We start from the raw sequence: 18825 nt of genomic DNA, 5'->3' as shown, positions 1-18825 counted from the left end.
GGAGAACAAAAGGAAGAGGAGAGAGCAATTTGTGTCCCATTTCAGCATTCTCAGTGAAAAAGCATAACTTGGTGGGGAGTGTCAGACCTCACAGGTTTCCCCAAATTCTCGCTTAACGGTGTGAATTTGGAGAAATTACCTTTCCTGTATGATTATTACGTTCCATATCTGCAGAATGGGATGATAATAATCTATAATTTCATAGAGTTGTTGTGAGGTTTAAATGAAAAAATGTATACAAGACAACCAGCATCGTTCCTCACTCAATAAATTTTGCCTATAAAAAAGTGGAAGAAAAGGGAGGAAGGAAGGGAAGGGGGAAGGAAAAAAGAATGAAGGGGGGTGAGGAAAAAAAAGGATGGTGGTACAGAGGAGGAAATATGGCTGAGGGAAGGAAATATCTGTGGAATGCCTGGGTGAACCTGGGCAGTGCCAGAGGAGACCAAATCTATAAGTCCCGCTTGTGGTTTTTTGACCAGAGAATGAGAAAAAGGTATTAGATCATTCCATGATTTCAAGCCTGGGTGACCAGAGGAATGAACTGATATGAAGGGGCCAAGGAGGCTGGTACTGTAGCTACCAAAGGGCAAAGACCTGGAGGTTCTCTGCAGGGAAGGAATGGATGAAGGAAGAAGGGCACAGGGTGAAGGATCAATATTGTTTGCGGGACATGTGATATTGTAAATTAGGGCAAATGGAAAAATGAGAGAAAACAGGATCTGAGAGACAAAAAGGATGCACCTACTTAAAACCATTTAACTGGCTCCAAACCCTTGTCGGCCAGGCACATATTGGCTCTACAGCCCCATCTCTAGCCAGCCACTCCTGCTGTTCTGCCAAACTTGAGATTTCATGCTTTCAGGCTCCAGACTTCTGCATGCTCTGCTTTCACTGCCTCTTTCCCAGAAGTAGAGTTTCTCAAAAAGTGGCACTTGTTATTTTTAAGGTCATATATTAAGATTATGGGAAAACAAAACAAAAATTCATTAGGGAGAGCATCATTTAAGTCCCGGGCTCTCTCACCATTCCCTGAGGCAGTAGTGTCCCAGGCTACCTCTCTTTGCCCTGCTGCTGCATCCTCTATGCCCTAGCACACACACTACCCTCTGCTCCTGTCTAGACAGCCTCAGTTCATTCCTTTCTCAGGGCTCCCACTGGACTTTGCTCCTGCCCACCACTCCCTGGTTGGTTTCCTGCTATAGAAAAGCTGGGTGTCTCTCTCCTTCCCTACACATGACCCTTGTCCTGGACATCTCTGCACACAGCAGACACTCAGTCCCTGTTGTATGGTTGATGAAGCCAGGAAAACAGACATGGAGCCATAACAGAAGCAGCAGCAAGAGGAGCTAAGAGGTGTTAAGAGAGACCAAGAATGATAAAATCCAGAAAAAGCTAGTGCATTTCGCAAAGAAAACACTGTTGGGGGTCTAACGTGGGCATTCTCCTTGGAGGGACATTGCCCCCACTAGGGAGTAGAAGCTGGTTCTCAGGGGAGACGAGTAAAACATTTCTTAGATTACATTGGTCTATGGCCCTCCAAAGCTCAATCCTACATCCCCAAAATTTTTTTCCTTAATATTTATCCCATTAGGGAGAAAATTTTAATTTAAAGTTAATTGGTTGGGCACAGTGGCTCATGCCTATAATCCTAGCACTTTGGAAGCCTGAGACAGGAGGATTGCTTGAGGCTGGGAGTTCAAGACCAGCCTAGACAACATAGTGAGACCTCATCTGTATAAATTAAAAAAAAAATTGAATTTATCTTAATGTTTCTCCTTATATGGTGATAATGAAAAAAAGGTTGAGAAGCACTGATCTGGAGGAAGGTGATTCGGTAAAAGGGGTGAGAGAACAGCAGCCTGGAAGGACTGACTGCAGAAGCAAATCAGGAGGAAACAGTGGTGATAATGACTTTTCTCCCTTTCTTCATGGGTGAGCCTCCTGTGCCATATCTATAATGAGTGTGTACAACATATCAGGCCCTGTGTTAAGTGCTTTGCGAGCATTATTTTACTTTTATCTTCACAACAACCTTACGAAGTTATGTTCTCTTTTTAGAGATGCTTAGAAAATGTAGATAACATATCCAATGTCCCATAACTAGTCAGTGGTAAATGATGCAAGATGAATACTTAGCACAAGTCTGACACAGGGTAAGGGTTTAATTATCATAACCATGAGCAGAGGAGGCAGGCCTGAACACATCTGTTAGAGGAGGGAATGACGTTTCTGCCACACAGCAAGTGTACCAACAAAACAAAACAAGCCCACATTATTTGAATGAAACAGCAGTGAAGCAAAAAACATGCAACTGGAGAGGAGATGATGGTGGGTAAGGAATCTAGGCAACAGGATGGATGGAGTCCAGGCAGAATGGCTGGCTTTGGCAAACAAGAGAGAAAGAAGAGGGATAGGGAGAAGCTGAGAAAGCAGGTTAAAGGTTGTGGGCAAGAGATGAGGGCACGGCCTCAGTAGAGAGCAGGAGGGAAGAAATCCTGTTCCCACTGGGGCCCTGCAGCTGAGGTCACATGGCATGAATTCCTGGTGGAATTAAGCAACATGATAGTATTACTTTCTCCAGCAACCTCTTCAAATAAAAATCAGTTAATTAATATTATGCCTTCTTACTTCCCACTGACCCTAGACTTAGAAAAGGCAACCAAAGTGCTCTAGTGAAATAATTCCCCATCTTTTCTAGTTATGAAGACAACTTCATGCCATTAGAAACAAAAACCAAAAACTTCCCAAGCACTCAGCTGCAGAAGTTGTACTTTCAGCGTGCATTGAGAAAATGCTAGGTGCACATTAACTCTGTCCAGCTGAGACAACTGATATGACTCCATAGTGTCTTTATCATAAAAATGCATTTGAAAAATAGACATTTAGCCAGTTGGGCACACAAGGAGTTTAGTTGTTGTCACTCTCTCCTAACAACTAAAAAGCTGAACAAATGGAAAAACCAACAACTTTTCTTGGATGCAGTAGAGAAGTAAAGTGCAAACCACTGCCCCAAAAGTTGGAGAGATAGGCAGGTGGACACAGAAAATCATAGTATACAGGAATAGAAACCTTCAAGCAGAAGCCTGCATGGGAACCAGCACCGAGGTGGAAAAACCTAAGCTGTAACCAACAAATTGCTAGAGACTTAGTGTGGACAAGTCAGGGAGTTAAAAACTTCAGGGGAATCTAGTAATGGGGGAAGGGGAAGACATATGTTTGTGAGTTTTACCTATAGAAGCTCTCTCAGGTCCTCACTGAATGGGGAAGAAAAATCCCCTCATGCTTCTAGCAGGGGGAGGGTGAAAAAAGCATTTTGAAATATACCAGAACATTCTATTCTTCTTAATATGGACTGCCCTCAGAGGAAACTATTTTTCCAGAGCCTAATCTGTTTGGGTTTTATCAGAGCCTAACTTATCTGGGGAAAAGAAATACCCAACTCCAGTACCCTCTTGTTATCCTGTCCCACCTAAGGGAAGAAAAAACACTGCGAAGCACTTGTGAGTTCATAGTCCCGGGTGCAAGACTCATCTAAAGCCTAAGATCTGACCACAGAGGTACAGAACACTTCTGTTATGCCACACTTCACCTCCACGTGCCTAAAAGCCTATTTATCACATTTTCTTCATCTGGTGCAACATGTCTGCCTTTCATTCAAATTACAAGGCATACTAAAAGACAAAAAACACTGAAGGAACTGAACAAGCATCAGAACCAGAATCAGAAATTGCAGGAATGCTGAATTACCAGACCAGGAATTTTTAAAATTTAAGATTAATAAGCTAAGGGCTTTAATGGAAAAAGTGGGCAACATGCAAGAACAGATGAATAATGTAAGTAAAATATGGAAATTGAAGAATTTTAAAAGACAGAAATAAAGAATGCCTTTGATAAGTTCCTTAGTAGACTGAACAGGGCTGAGGAAAGAATCTCTAAGCTTGAAGATATGACAACAGAAACTCAAAATATGAAAAGCAAAGAGAGAAAACATGAAAAGAAGCAAAACAGAATAAGAATTATGGCATGTCTACAAAAGGTGTAACATACATGTAATAAGAATGCTAGAAAAATAAAGACAGAAAGAAACAGAAGCACTATCTGAGGCAATAATGACTGAAAATTCCCCCAAATTAATGTCAGACAACAAACCACAGAGTTCAGAAAGCTCAGAAACACCAATCAGAATAAATACTTTAAAAAAAAAACCTAGGCATAACATATTCCAACTTCAGAAAATCAAAGATAAAAACTTTTGAAAGACAAAAGAAAAAACAAATCTTACCCATCCAGGACCAAGGATAATTACATTGACTTCTCAGAATTCATGTAAGCAAGAGAGTGGAATGAATCATATAAAATATTGAGAGAAAAAAAACTAACCTAGAATTACATACCCTGAAAAATTATCCTTCAAAAATAAAAGAGAAATAAAAATGTTCTCAGATTAAAAAAAAACTGAGGGAATTTGGTGCCAGTAGACCTGCCTTGTAAGAAATGTTAAAAGAAGTTCTTCAGAGTGAGGGAAAATGATATAGGTCAGAAACTCAGATCTACATAAAGAAAGCAAGCAAGCATCAGAGAATGCCTAAGTGAAGAATGCATAAGTGAATTTTAATTGATTTAACAGATAATACTTTGATTAAAAAAAGCAACAATATATCCAATGATATATGCTTATGTGCATACATACAATTGATCCTGGAACAACACAGGTTTGAATGAGAAGGTCCACTTCTACTTGGATTTTTTTCAAACAAGGATGGAAAATACAATATTTAATATTTACGGGATGTGAAATCCACATATATGGAGGGCCAACTTTCCATATGTGTGGGTTCCACAGGGCCAACTGTGGGACTTGAGTATGTACAGATTTTGGTTATATGCAGGGCAGAGGGGATGGTCCTGGAACCAATCCCCTGTGTATACCAAGGGATGACTGTAAAGGGATAGAGAAAGACATACCATGCTAAAACTAACAGAGAAAACAGGAGTAACTATAAATTTCAGACAGAGCTGACAAGGAAAGTTACTAGGAATAAAGATAGGCATCACATAATGATAAAGGGGTCAATTCTCCAATACAACATAACAATATTTGTCATGTATGCACCTAAGAACAGAGTATCAAAATAAGCTAGGTAAAAAACTAATAGAACTTAAAAGACAAATAGATCAATCCACCATTATAATTGGAGATTTCAATGCCCTTCTATCAGAAATGGACAGATCTATAAGGCAGACAATCATTAAAGCCAACAGTTGAACTTAATGGCACTACCAATCAATCGGATATAATTGACTTCTATAAACTACTTCATCCAACAACAACAGAATACACATTCTTTTCAAGTTCACATGGAACAGTCACTGACAGAGACCACACACTGGGTCATAAAAAAAACCTTAACAAATTTAAAAGAATATAAACCATACAATGTCTGCTTTTAGACAACAATGAAATTAAACTAGAATTCAATAACAGAAAGATAACTGGAAAATCTCAAAATACCTAGAGATTAAACAACACGATTCTATAAAATACATGAGTCAAGGAAGAAATCTCAAATTTAAACATATTTTGAACTAAATAAAAATGAAAATATAACTAATCAAAATTTATGGGCTGAAGCAAAAGCAGTGCTTAGAGGGAAATTTACAGCATTAAATGCATATATCAGACAAAAAGAAAGATCTAAAATCAGCAATTTAAGCTTCCACCTTAAGAAACTAGAAAAAATAAATTAAATTCAAATTAAGCATGGGCAAAGATTAATATACAAAGAAAAATAAAATAAAAAAATAAAAATTTTAAATTAAAGAAAAAAATTAAAGCAAAAAAAAATCAATGAAATTAAACAGAAAAAAACAATTGAGAAAAATCAATGAAACTAAAAGCTGTTTCTCTGACAAGGTCAATAAAATTGATAAGCATCTAGTGAGGCTGAGAAAAAAAGAAAGAAGACAAATTACCAGTATTAGATATAAAGGAAGGGACACTACTACAGATCCCATATACATTAAAAGGCTATTAGCACAACTCTATGTCCACAAATTTGATAACCCAGATGAAATGGACACACTCCTTGAAAGATACAATCTGCCAACATTCACAAAAGAAACAGATAACCTCAACAGGCCTATTTATATTAATGAAATTGAATCAATAATTAATAACTTCAAAACAGAAAGCACCAAGTTCAGATGGATTCACTTGTGAATTCTTCTAAACACTTAAGGATGAAATTATAACAATTCTCTAGAATCTCTTGCAGAAGACAGAAGCAGACAGAATACATCCTAACTCATTCTATGAGGCTAACACTACCCTAAGACCAAAACCAGATAAAGGCATTACAAGAAAACTTAAGAGTATCTCTCATGAATGAAGATGCAAAAATCCTCAATAAAGTATTAACAAACTGAATCCAACAATGTAAAAAAGAATTACACACTGCTACCAAAGGGGATTTACCTCAGGGTAAGTAAGGCTGGTTCAACATTTGAAAATCAATTAATGGAATCCATCCCATCAACAGGCTAAAAAAGAAAAGTCACATGATCGTAACAATAGATGCAGAAAAAGCACTTGACAAAATCCAACATCTATTCATGATTTTTTTTTAAAAAAAACTATGTAAACTAAAAATAGAGGGGAACTTCCTCAACTTGATAAAGAACATCTACAAAATAGCCCATATTTAATGGTGAGTAACTTGGAGCTTTCCTGCTCTATGACTAGGAAAAAGGCCAAGATGTCCCACTCATCACTGCTTTTCAACTTTTTACTGCAAGTCCCAGGTAATGCCAATAGTAAATAAAAGAAATAAAAGATACACAGGGGAAGAGAAAATAAAACTGCCTTTTCAAAGATGACATGAACATCTATGTAAAAAATCTGAAAAAACTGACAAAAAATTTCCTGGAACTAGTAAGAAATAATAGCAAGGCTGTAAAATACAAGGTTAACATACAAAAGTCAACTACTTTCCTATAGACCAGTCGTGAACAAGTGGAATTTGAAATTTCCATTACCATTTATATTAGCACCCCCAAAATGAAATGCTTAGGTATAAATCTAACAATATGTACAAGATCTGTATAAGGAAAACTACAAAATGCTGATGAAATATATCTAAGAAGAACTAAATGAAGAGACAGTCCATGTTCACAGACAGGAAAACACAATATTGTCAAGATGTCAGTTCTCCCCAACTTGACCTATAGATTCAGTGCAATCACAATCAAAATCTCAGAAAATTATTTTATGGATATAAACAAACTGAATCTAAAGTATTATGGAGAAGCAAAAGGCCTAGAATAGCCAACTCAATATTGAAGAACAAAGTTGGAGGACTGACACCACTTGATTTCAAGACTTACTATAAAGCTAGAGAAATTAAGGCAGTGTGGTATTAGTAAAGAAATAGGCTAACAGGTCAACAGAACAGAACAGATCCTAGAAACAGACCCTCATAGTCAGCTGATCTTTGACAAAGGAGCAAAGGTAATACAATGGGGCAAGAATAGTATTTTCAACAAATATTGCCAGAAATGGACATCTACATGCCCCGCCCCCCCCAAAAAGAAAGAATCTAGACACAGACCTTATAACCTTCACAAGAATTAAGTCAAAATTGATCACAGAACTAAATGTAAAATACAAAACTAGAAAACCCCTAGAAGAAAACATAGGAGAAAATGTAGATGACCACGGGTATGGCAATGGCTTTTTACATACAACACCAAAGGCATGAACCACAAAAGAGAGAATAAGCTAGACTTCATTAAAATGAAAACCTTCTTCTCTGCCAAAGACAATGTCAAAAGAATGAGAAGTCACAGACTGGGAGAAAATATTTGCAGAAGACACTTCTGATAAAGGACTGTTATCCAAAATATATATAAAGAACTCTTAAAACTCAAGAATAAGAAAATAATTTGATTGAAAAACGATCAAAAGTGACCTGAACATATACCTCACCAAAGAAAACATACAGATGGCAAGTAAGCGTCTGAAAATAGGTTCAATATTACGTCACTGGGGAATTACAAACGAAAACAACAATGAGGTACCACCACACACCTACCAGAATAGCCAAAATCCAAAACACTGATGGCACCAAATGCTGGTGAAGATGTGGAGCAACAGAAACTCCCATTCACTGTGGGAATGCAAAAAGGTACATCCACTTTGGAAGACAGTTTGGCAGTTAAAAAAAAAATTAGACATAGTTTTAACCATATAATCCAGTAACTGTACAACTTTGTATTTACCAAAATAAACTGAAGACATATGCCCAAACTAAAATTTGCACATGGATGTTTACAGCTTTGTACATAATTGCCAAAACTCGAAAGAAACCAAAATGTCCTTTAGTAAGTCAGTGGGTAAATAAACTTTGATACATCCATACAATAGAATATTATTCAGTGCTAAAAAGAAATGAGCTATCAAGCCATTAAAAGACACAGAGGAAACTTAAATGCATATTACTAAGTGAAAGAAGCTAATATGAAAAGGCTACATACTATATGATTCCGACTATTTGACATTCCACTATGGAGACAGTGAAAATATCAGTGGTTGCCAAAGGGTTAGGAGGGAGAAAGGAATGAATACGCAGAGCACACAGGACTTTTAGGACAGCGAAACTATTCTGCATAATACTACACTGGTGAATATATGTCATCATATATTAGTCAAAATCCATAGAATGTAGAACACCAAGAGTGAATCCTAATGTAAACTATGAACTTTGACTGATAATGATGTGTCAACTTAGGTTCATTGATTGCAATAAATGTGCCACTCTGGTGTGGGATGTGGATAGTGGAGGAGGCTATGCATAGGGACAGTGGGTATATAGGAACTCTCTGTATTTTCTGCTCAATTCTGCTGTGAACCTAAAACTGCTATAAAATTTAAAGTTTATTAAAACTAAAAAAAGACTGATTTGTGAGACATTTAGTCTGCCAGCAATGTCTGCTTTACATCTGGATTTGCAAACCAATACAATAAATCCTCCCTCTTCCTCCCCACCGTGGACCACAGGTTGGGAACGACAGGTCTACAAGGAAGGCAAGTGACATTTTGGATATGGAAGGGGTCTGGCCTTATCCAGACCTGGTTCTAACTCCAGTTCTGTGATGACTGCAGTGTGATGACTAGTGAGTTACTGAAACTCACTATGTCTCAGTTTTACTCTTTGTACGTGGGGACGGAAATACTTTAAAAGGTTTTTAGCACCAAATGACACTGAATGTATCACATGTAATACAACAGGTAGTTAGTGTTAACATTTCTGTTTGCTAGAATCAGTGGTTTGACCCCCTGGACCGGCAGCATCAGCATCACCTGGAAACTGGTTAAAAATGCAAATTTTCAAGCTGCAACTCAGGCACATTGAATCCTCTGGTGGTGGGCCCAGCAATCTGTGTTTTAACAGCCCTCCAGGTGATTCTGATGCTCATCAAAATTTGAGAACTGCTGCTCTAAAGTCATAGTTTTCAACTTTCTTTTTTTCTTTATAAGCAGAGGAATCCTTTCTTCAAAAGGGATCTTATTCAGAAAGCTGATCTGTGGAACACATACAGTTGAACTGGTTCTGATTGAACTGGGTAGGGAGAGCTCGATGTGTGCCCTCGAGGTCTCACCTGGTTCCCTGCAGCCATCCCCAAGGGACCTCTGGGGCAGGGAAATGCTCTTTGGCCATTAGAGATACTACAATTTTTGGTGGCACCATTGACAGAATTAAAGGACTAACACAACACTAAGCGATTCAACCATAATTACAAGGCAAACCCTGCTGCGGTAAAATAATACTTCCTGGGGTTTCTAGGGGCATCCACAACTAAGCCACTCTGCACTGGGTCACCCTCCAGTACCGCATCACTGGCCTGACTTGGCTATCTTACATGCTTGGGACAAAACTTTTCAGAAGTGACATCTAGCTCTCTTTGCAACATCTCTTTGTTACATCTTTGTAACATCTAGCCTCAACTTGATGTTACACTGCCTGTTGCCCAGAGCAAGCTGTACCCTATTCACATCAGGTCAAAAGACCCATTTACTCTGTGGTGTCAAAAACACATTTTATGTCTTAATCAAAGTTTGGTGGCATACTCCTGAAGAGAGCTGAGGCTCAGCAGTGAGCAGCAGACATGCCAGTTGAGAATCACTGTCTAGGAATTAAGTTTGAAAACTACTGATGTAGAGGCTATAACCAAGGAGACGATCATGAGAGGGTTTTTGCTGTATTTGTTTACGGAAGAACATGCAGTGCCAAGTATTCAAATGAAACTTACATAGGCTGACAATAAGTAAAGGAGCCAAAGAAGGAAAATCAAGATAGACAGTCACAGTTCTCAGGAAAAGGGATCTGCTTTGGGTTTCCAGATAAACAGCTGACTATGGAGTAATGGCTTAGGGAATGCCAAGTTAAGCAAGTTATTATAAAAGCTAGCACCCACTGATCAAATCAATCAGTCATCTTTCATCAGTACCATGTCTCCCAGCTCATATTTCATATGGGCTGTGGGTTATTATTTTCTCTACTCTGGCAATGAGGATCTGCTGCAGCTTATTGGAAAAAAAAATCTGTATCAAAACCAAAAATATTTCCAGATACCATAGATTATTAAAAAATAAAGGTTGCAAATGGAGCTCATCTCATTGATTTTCTACTTTGAGGCTCTCCTAATCTGAGAGAGAGCAGAATGGGTGTTAATTTCAGCTGACAGATAAGGACACTGAGGTATGGGCAGACTCTGTGCCCTGCTAAAGGTCACTGATGATCACTAGAGAGCCAGGTCTAAAGTCATAATGCTTCAGAATGGAAGAGGCCTCAATGAGCCACCTACTCCACTCATGTCAATTTTACAGAGGAGCTAACTTTCATCTTGAGAGGTAGGAGGGGAGGAGATGAGACTGAGGGTGATTCTCTTGGTTTGGCACAAAGCAGATGCACAGGAGCCATTCGAAAAGAAGGCCTCTTGGTGAGAATGAGGTAGGAGATGAGGATAAGGCCTTTCCTCCTCCTAAATGTCTATAAAAGCTGAGCTACCCAAAATGGTAGCTATATATTAACAAGTTTAATTAAAACTAAATAATGCAAAATATAACTCCTAAGTTATAGTAGTCATATTTCATATGCTCAAGAGGCACAAGTGGCTGCTGGCTATGACACCAGACAGACTGAACCTGTCCTTCATTGCAGAACGTTTTGCACAGAGATGCTCTTAAGTACACCCTTTATGACAAGGATATAGTTGCTGGAATGGGCAGCTGGAATCAGGAATCCTGGAGCTGCCACCAATTAGCTATGTGAACTTGACAAATCTCTGGGCATCCATTTCTTCATTTGTAAAAAGAAGTTAGACTCCATAATGACAATGGCCCCTTTCTGTTCTAACATCCCATAATTCTGTCCCCAAAGCTCCAGATGGCAAGCTCCTGACTCTGGCCACTTTTCTTTCCAAACTGGGCCCTTTATCAAATTAGATCAAGAGAACATGCTCTTGGACTTCATTATTTCCTGTAGAAATGCAGTTACTGAATAAGAATAGCATCCTCTAATTATTTCAAGGGTCAACATAAGAAATAGCCACAAGAAAAATTTCTCTAAATATTTACCAGGAAGAACCACTTAAGATGTGAAGAACCTATCCCCAAAGCCCCTCTCATAAGAACCTACACCTACATGATAAATCTGTTGCAGTTTAGGGCCAGAAAAAGAGTATATTTCTCCAGAAGAATTGGTATGCTTCCCTTTAACCACAGAATGAAAACGACATTGTTCATAATGATTTTTAGGCATCAGTTAGGGCCTAAGCATGGGAGGCCCCTGTTCCAAGGAAACTGGAACAATTCTGTCTCTAGCACAGAGCTCCTGTCTTCCTTGACCCCACTGAAAGTACATTTTCAGCAGAGGCCACATTTAACACTTTTTAAAAGTAGAGTTAAAATGTTAAGTTTTTAAAAATTAAATAGTTCACTGATCTTCTCGCTATACCATACTGTAGAATATAAACATGGAATACGATGAGAATAAAAAAAAACATGAACCTCAAATCACTGAGCTAAACAGAACTAATTATACTGGAAGAATTTGCAGAAGGCTGAATTGTGGCAACTTTTGCACCTTTTCCTCCCCCATTATCTCTATCACCTCCTCCAATTAAATTAAGTTCCAATTAATTAAAATAATGGCAAGCATTTATTGGGTATCTAATCTATTCAGTGTCAGGCATAGTTGTAAGTATTCATATATATATATGTATATATATATATATAGTAGTATATACACACATATATATGTAATTAAAACTTATGCCTCACAGTAACCCCAGGAGGAAGATAAGGTAACTTGTTCAAGGTTACACAGGTAGCAAGTGTCAGAGGTGGGATTTAAACCCTGCCAGTCAGGCTCCTGCTCTCTAATACTACATGAGCCCCCTTTTTAATACTGACAATGAACCTTTTCCCACCTTTAAAAGTAAAAATTTAAAACATCATTAGAAAACATTACAGAAACACATAAAGTAAACAAAAAAAAAAAAAATTGTGCTTGCTGAGCAAACAGCTTTCAGATTTGTCCCTTAGCACTCTTCTACACGGCCAGCCCTGAGCCCTTCCTGTTTAGAAATTTTAGAGAATGCCAACTCTATAATTCTGTCATTTTTCCAACATTCACTCTGAACTTCTTCCGCATTGTTTCCTGGTGAAATAACTAAAAATCCTGCATGTGGTGTAACAGTCAACTAAAGGCATAATAACCATTAGCAAAACTGTTCCTACCCATTAATTCCTTGTTTAACAAGGGTGGGTCACAATAATAAAAAGACAATCAAGCTGGGAACTGACAATTCCAGTCTTTGCAGCTGTCATGAGCCAGTTTAAAAATGAATTTACATAAGTGATTGCTGGGCTTTTTATAAACATGGTACCTGCCAGGAAACAGTTCCACTTTCTCTTCCCTGGACTTTCTGTTCTCTCGTAGATTCTGATTCTTGAGCTTTACAATGCTTTATATGCTTTCATGTTTTATATGCTTATCGGGACAATCTTCTGTGGACAGTAAAAGGAAACACGTCTCTTAAAGCTATTAGAAAATTAACACTTGAGTTATGTGTTTCTTTAGTCCTAGGGGTAGTGTAGTCAAACAGGCACAGGTTTCAATTCTGGCTCTGCAGCCTTGCGCAAGCTACTGAAGCTCTCTGAGTTGTACCGTCTTCTGTAAAATGAACTAATTATACTGCCCTAATGGAGTTGTAATGCCAGGTCAACAATAGACACACAACAAAGTTACTTCCCATAATCAAAGTTGTAAAAAGTTAGTTTCAAAACCAAGCTGCACTTTTGAGATTCCACTTTTCATTTTTATCCAGTTTGTGGCCATTCCCAAAGGCCTCCTTTCAGGTGCTTCTGGAAAGTGCTACCATACAAAAGACTTCTAGTTCTCAAGGGGGAATGGAGAAATATATGTGGATTGGAAATTCAATCCAAACAAAACCTCTCTAAAAAATTTTTAAATGGTATTTGTATCCAGGAAATCAAGGCCACAAATCGTTTCTGTGAATGAGAACTTTATAGGTTGCCTTCCCTCACAATTTTTCCTTCACCTATATCCCTGATAAAAATAAGAAATGCTGCGGATATAAAGCAAAATTAATGTTGACCACTAAAGCCGTTTCTAGTCAAAATTCAATAGCCTACATAAGCCTCTTGAAAAAACAATTTGCTCCCAGGCTCCATATGATGAAGCTGGCCGTGAGTAACACTCATGTCCCAGAATCCTCAGATTTAGCTTTCTCAAGAAAACTTTCCATGAAACACGACTTGCCAGGACAAGGCCTTGCGGAGGCTCCTTGCGTACCTGTGGCCCTCATCCCCAGAGTGCTGTGCTGTTACCCTGTGGGTTTACTGTGTCGAAATGGAAACGGTGACATTCTTCCTTCAGGGACATTCCTTTTGTTTTTACCTAGCAGCATACACCAATAATTTGTAAGTAGGAAGAGTTTTCTGTTCATTTTTTTCTTAATGGACAGATTTAGACAGCCCAAAGGTAGGGCTCGGTATGTGTTGGGGGGGTGCTCAGAGGGCCGGCATGAGGGAGGATTTGTGCCCAAAGGCTTCTCACAGACTCCGTAACTGGATGAGGAAATGAGCCAGGATCCACAAGACTCCTCAGCAGCCAAATCCCGAGTTCTCCTTCTGTCAATCATCTGCACTGCAGAGACTTACAGTACACTCTGGCAGCAAGAAGGCTGCTCTCCCAGTGCTCCTACCTTGACCACGCCCTGGAGTCACCTGGAAGCTTTATTAGAGACTGTACCCTCTGGGCCCCATGCCAGGGCTGGGTGCGGCCGGGGCTCCGTGATTTTCAGTCACTCCTCAGCTGATCCTAACATGCACATAAGTTTATGAACCGCTGCCCTGGTCCCCTCTGCCTTCAGTGAGGCTGCGGAAGCCGCTAGAGCCTATTATCTTGAGACTTTTTTTTCTTTTCTTCTAATGAAAGAAAAAGATAATGTATGAAATCATACATTTTGAGCTTTCCTCAAGTCAAGAAAGTTTAGGTCAGAGTCCTTAGTGTGAGTTTATCCCTTTGCCCCACCCACCTAATGAAGATTACAGCCGACTGTAGTGACTGGAGCATAGAGCGTGCTCCTGGGCAGAGTGTAAAGGGCACCCTTTCAAAGAGGGTGGAAGGGACATGTATTGGGAAGTTTATAAAGGGGAGAAAAGAAATTTAAGAAACAGATTCACTGCCCTTTGGATGTGCGTGCAAGGGCTTTCACGACTTTCCAAGCCCCTGCCTTCATCTGGGCTCCTGTTCCTCCTGGACACACTCACCCTCCAGTCTAGTTACAAATTACTCACTCTTAGGACAGGGCCCTCTGCCTCCAGCTCAAGCCAGCTGGAGACCTCTGCCCTCATCCCCACCCCAGGTTTCCAGGTGGGCCCTGCCACTTAGGGTGTGACTCCTAAATACCTGTGGGGCAGCAGTGAGCCAGAAGGGTGAGGAAGAGTATAGATGGGGCTCTCTCCAGGACTGACTCCTGCCTACTCAGCCGTCCTCCCAGGACAGGTAGGGCCCGGTGATAAGAGGTCCTGAGCCTGGCCAGCACCTGACAACTCCCAGCTCACTAGATTTAATGAGGCAGCACAAAAGCAGGAAAACAAGAGGTGTGGGGCTCTAACTCCACCTTTGCCCTCTGCTAGCCCATGACCTTGGGCAAGTAACACAAGCTTTCTAGAAAGTGCCTCAGTGTCCCCATCTGTAAAGTGGAAATTAATGTTTGACTAGACTCCTCAGAAAGCTTTTTGAAAACTGCAAAGTGCTTTAAGTTATTTTGATACAATACAACTTCTCTAGACATTAATTGAGTCTTCTATGCATGAGACACTGCCTATCACCGACAATATAAAGATGAAAAAAAGGCCACTGAATTCCAGGGGTACAATACATTCCACAGAGGAGACAGAAATGTGGTAGATAAAGCTACATAATTCAATGTAATAATTAGTATGATGGCTGAATAGCATGCTACTAGGAACCCAGACAGCAGAAAATTTACATATGTCCAGAGATGGGGGAGAGAAGAGGACAAGCAGGTGACATCAGGTAAACATTGATGGTCAGGTACTCATCTGAGCACTTTATGTATACAATCTCGAGTGAGCCTCAAAACAACCTTGTGAGGTAGGTAGGTACTGCTTTCCCCATTTTACAGGTAAGGAAAGCAATACCTACCTACCTGGCAAGTTCAGAGAGGCAGTCTCTCAAAGTCACATGGCTAGTGAATGGCAGGGCTGGGCTTTGGCTGTGGGCCCAAAACCTGGATCATAATCTTTCCACACACTGTCTCCACCCTAACTATGACCCCATTCCTGATCTCCCCAGTGCCTTGCCTTGGCCCAGGCATAGCCCAGCACCCCCCTCCTCTGTGCTTCCATACTTCTGTATTCACACTGCCATATAACATGCCTATTATTCTGTCATTATTTGTTTTTGTGTCTGTCTTCCTCATTAGCTTACCGGTCCTTAGGGAAGAAAGGGAAGGCAGCAGGTGCTTAGTAAACAGTTGGTGTTTAGTGTCTGGTGTTTAATAAATGTTAATAAATGTTTTCTTTTGTTTCTTTCTTTTTTTTTTTTTTTTTTGAGATGTCTCATTCTGCTGCCCAGGCTGGAGTGCAGTGATACAATCATGGCTCACTGCAGCCTCAAACTCCTGGGCCCAGAAAATCCTCCCACCTCAGCCTCCTGAGTAGCTAGGACTACAGGCACATGCCACTGCACCCAGCTAATTTTTAAATTTTTTGTAGCGATAGGGTTTCACTAGGTTGCCTAGGCTAGTCTCAAACTCCTGGGCTCAAGCAATCCTCTCACCTCAGCCTCCCAAAGTGCTGGGATTACAGGTGTGAGCCACCGCACCCGGTCAATAAATGTTTTCTCAATGGATGAAGGAAAAAATGAAACTATGCTAGGCTTCAACAGACAGGTAGGAATTTACTAGGTGGTTTGAGGGAAACATTTTCAAAAGCAAGGCAGAACCTTATTCATCCTTATGTCCCCAGAGTCTTGTACTTATTACAGGTACTTAATAAATGTCTAACAAATTCTAGGCAGAGGAAACAGTGTGAGGAAATCCAGAGAGATTTAAGGTTACACAATGACTTTGGACAACTTGGCCAATGTGAATCACATAGTGGGTGTGTGGGGACACAGAAGTGCTTCTCAAATTATTCACGGGGAAAGACCAGGTTTTTTTTTTTTGGTTTTTTTTTACTTCCAATTCAATATGGACCAATTCTTTCATAAAAATTCAGCAAAAAGGAACTGCCAAAAATGGGACAAAATGCAAGTCCAGTTCCTAATCAGATTCAACAGATGTAAAATGATGGTCAAATTGCTATAAAAATTACCAAATATGGACTTACCTAGCTGCAGATTGCTAACAAAGTGGTCTGTCGGCTGATCAAGCTTTGCCTGGCACTGAGAAAGGTGGAGGTAGGGGCTATTGTGGAGAGCCACAAGAAAGATGAGCTTGTTCTACAAAGGAAAGAGAGATCGAGAATAATGTTCACTGAGGATTTCTGTGTGGCTGGCATGGTTATGAGTGCTTCACACCTATTAACTCATTTACATTTCATAACTTATCTGTGAGGTATTATCACACCCATTTCAGAGATGAGTAAACTGAGACACAGCCGTTAAAAACATTCCCAAGATTCCAGAGGTGGTAAGAAGCATCACGAGGCCTTGAACCTGGGCAGTGTGAACCTTCATTACTAGACTGCGATGCCTTTGGGGAACTTATAGACAATTTTCAGCCAGGAAGTGACCCACTGAAATTTATGTTTTCGAGAAATCATGCTGGTGGCAGTGTGCAGGGTAAAGGTCAGTTAGGAAGCCACAACAACAATCCAGGTGAGAGGCATGGGGGTAGGGACAAGCAGACATGCGGGCGCTTTAGGAAGTGGACCCAGGCTTTGGTTGGGGGCAGGGTGTCCGAGCTAGGGAGAGATGAAGGGGAGGGAGGCATTCCTGATGACTCAAGGGTTCAGAGCTTAGCAACCTGGGTGGATGGAAATGTCTTACAGAAAACAGGCAGGAAAGCAGGTTTTAAGCGGAAGATGATGAGATCAGTTTTCAGCAAATGTCTATCTGAATTTGAAGAGCCTGAGACAATCTACAGTTGTGTCTTAGGAAAATTCTACAGACTGTGATCTTCGTTTACTGAATTCAGGTAGTCACTATTTTTACCCTAGTTCTGCCAAACCACTTTCCTCCTCCTCTTTCCCCTTTGCACTAGTTACACTTAAAATAGTTTAAAAAGCAGCAGTTCCAAAACCCTAAACTTTCCTCCTTTCAAAAATAACACAGTGTGTATGCAAAATGCCACACTCATTACAGCTTATTTCTGAACAAAAAGCAGATTTCCCTGTAAATTCTTATTTCCATTTTCATTAAATTCAGATTCTTTATAATGGTTTATGTGATCTGTTCTCTGTCTACTTCTCCAAACTTATCTCCTACCATGCATTAATTCATTCACTGTTCTTTACACTCCTACCACAGGAGCCTTCTTTTTGTGCTCAAACATGCGAAGCTTGTTCCCAGCTCAGTGCCTTTGCACTGGCTGTTCCCTCTACCTGGAATGCTCTTCTCCAGATTTAACCTGGCTGCCTCCTGCTCATTCAGCTCTCAGCTCAAATGTCCCCTCCAAAGAGTGGTCTTTCCTGGTCACCTCCATCCCCAGTCCATCTCTCTGTCTCAGTCCCCTGCTTTGCTACCTTCACAGCACTTACCCCTTTCTGAATTGACGTCATCATGTGATTTTTACCCAAGGAATTTTGTGTATCTTGTTCACAGCTGTATCCCCCAAGTAGACAATCAATAAATATTTGCTGAATAATAAAAAAAAAAGATCAGCCAGCCAGGCACGGTGGCTCATGCCTGTAATCCCAGAACTTTGGGAGGCCGAGGTAGGCGGATCACCTGAGGTCAGGAGTTCAAGACCAGCCTGACCAATACGGTGAAACTCTGTCTCTACTAAAAATACAAAAATTAGCTGGGTGTGGTGGCATATGCCTATAGTCCCAGTTACTCAGGAGGCTGAGACAGGAGAATTGCTTGAACCTGGATGGTGGAAGTTGCCAAGATTGTGCCATTATACTCCAGCCTGGCCGACAGAGTGAGACTCCATCTCACAAAAAAAAAAAAAAAAAAAAAAAAAGATCAACTTGGAGCCTTGGAACTTATTAACAACTGAAAAACAGATGAAGAGACAGGGCCTTTGTCCACAAAAAATAGCAAA

At 40.0% G+C, this 18825-nt stretch overlaps 1 protein-coding gene across 5 annotated transcripts in view; it reads right to left on the bottom strand.

Moving 5' to 3' along the window:
* Nucleotides 1-18825, bottom strand: part of GNG12 (G protein subunit gamma 12) — a 130946-nt gene that overhangs the window by 99090 nt on the left and 13031 nt on the right. For 3 of the 5 annotated variants that reach the window (NM_001132614.1, XM_063713680.1, XM_054525258.2), the window contains 1 exon segment: nt 16946-17057. The exons of the other annotated variants lie outside the window; for them this stretch is intronic. The gene's annotated coding sequence lies outside the window, so the exon portion shown is untranslated. 5 annotated transcript variants of the gene reach the window in all.

This window comes from Pongo abelii, chromosome 1 (assembly GCF_028885655.2).
Source record: "Pongo abelii isolate AG06213 chromosome 1, NHGRI_mPonAbe1-v2.0_pri, whole genome shotgun sequence".
Lineage (NCBI taxonomy): Eukaryota > Metazoa > Chordata > Mammalia > Primates > Hominidae > Pongo > Pongo abelii.
Note: the sequence above shows the minus strand (reverse complement) of the source record. Positions and strands in the feature narration are given on the sequence as shown.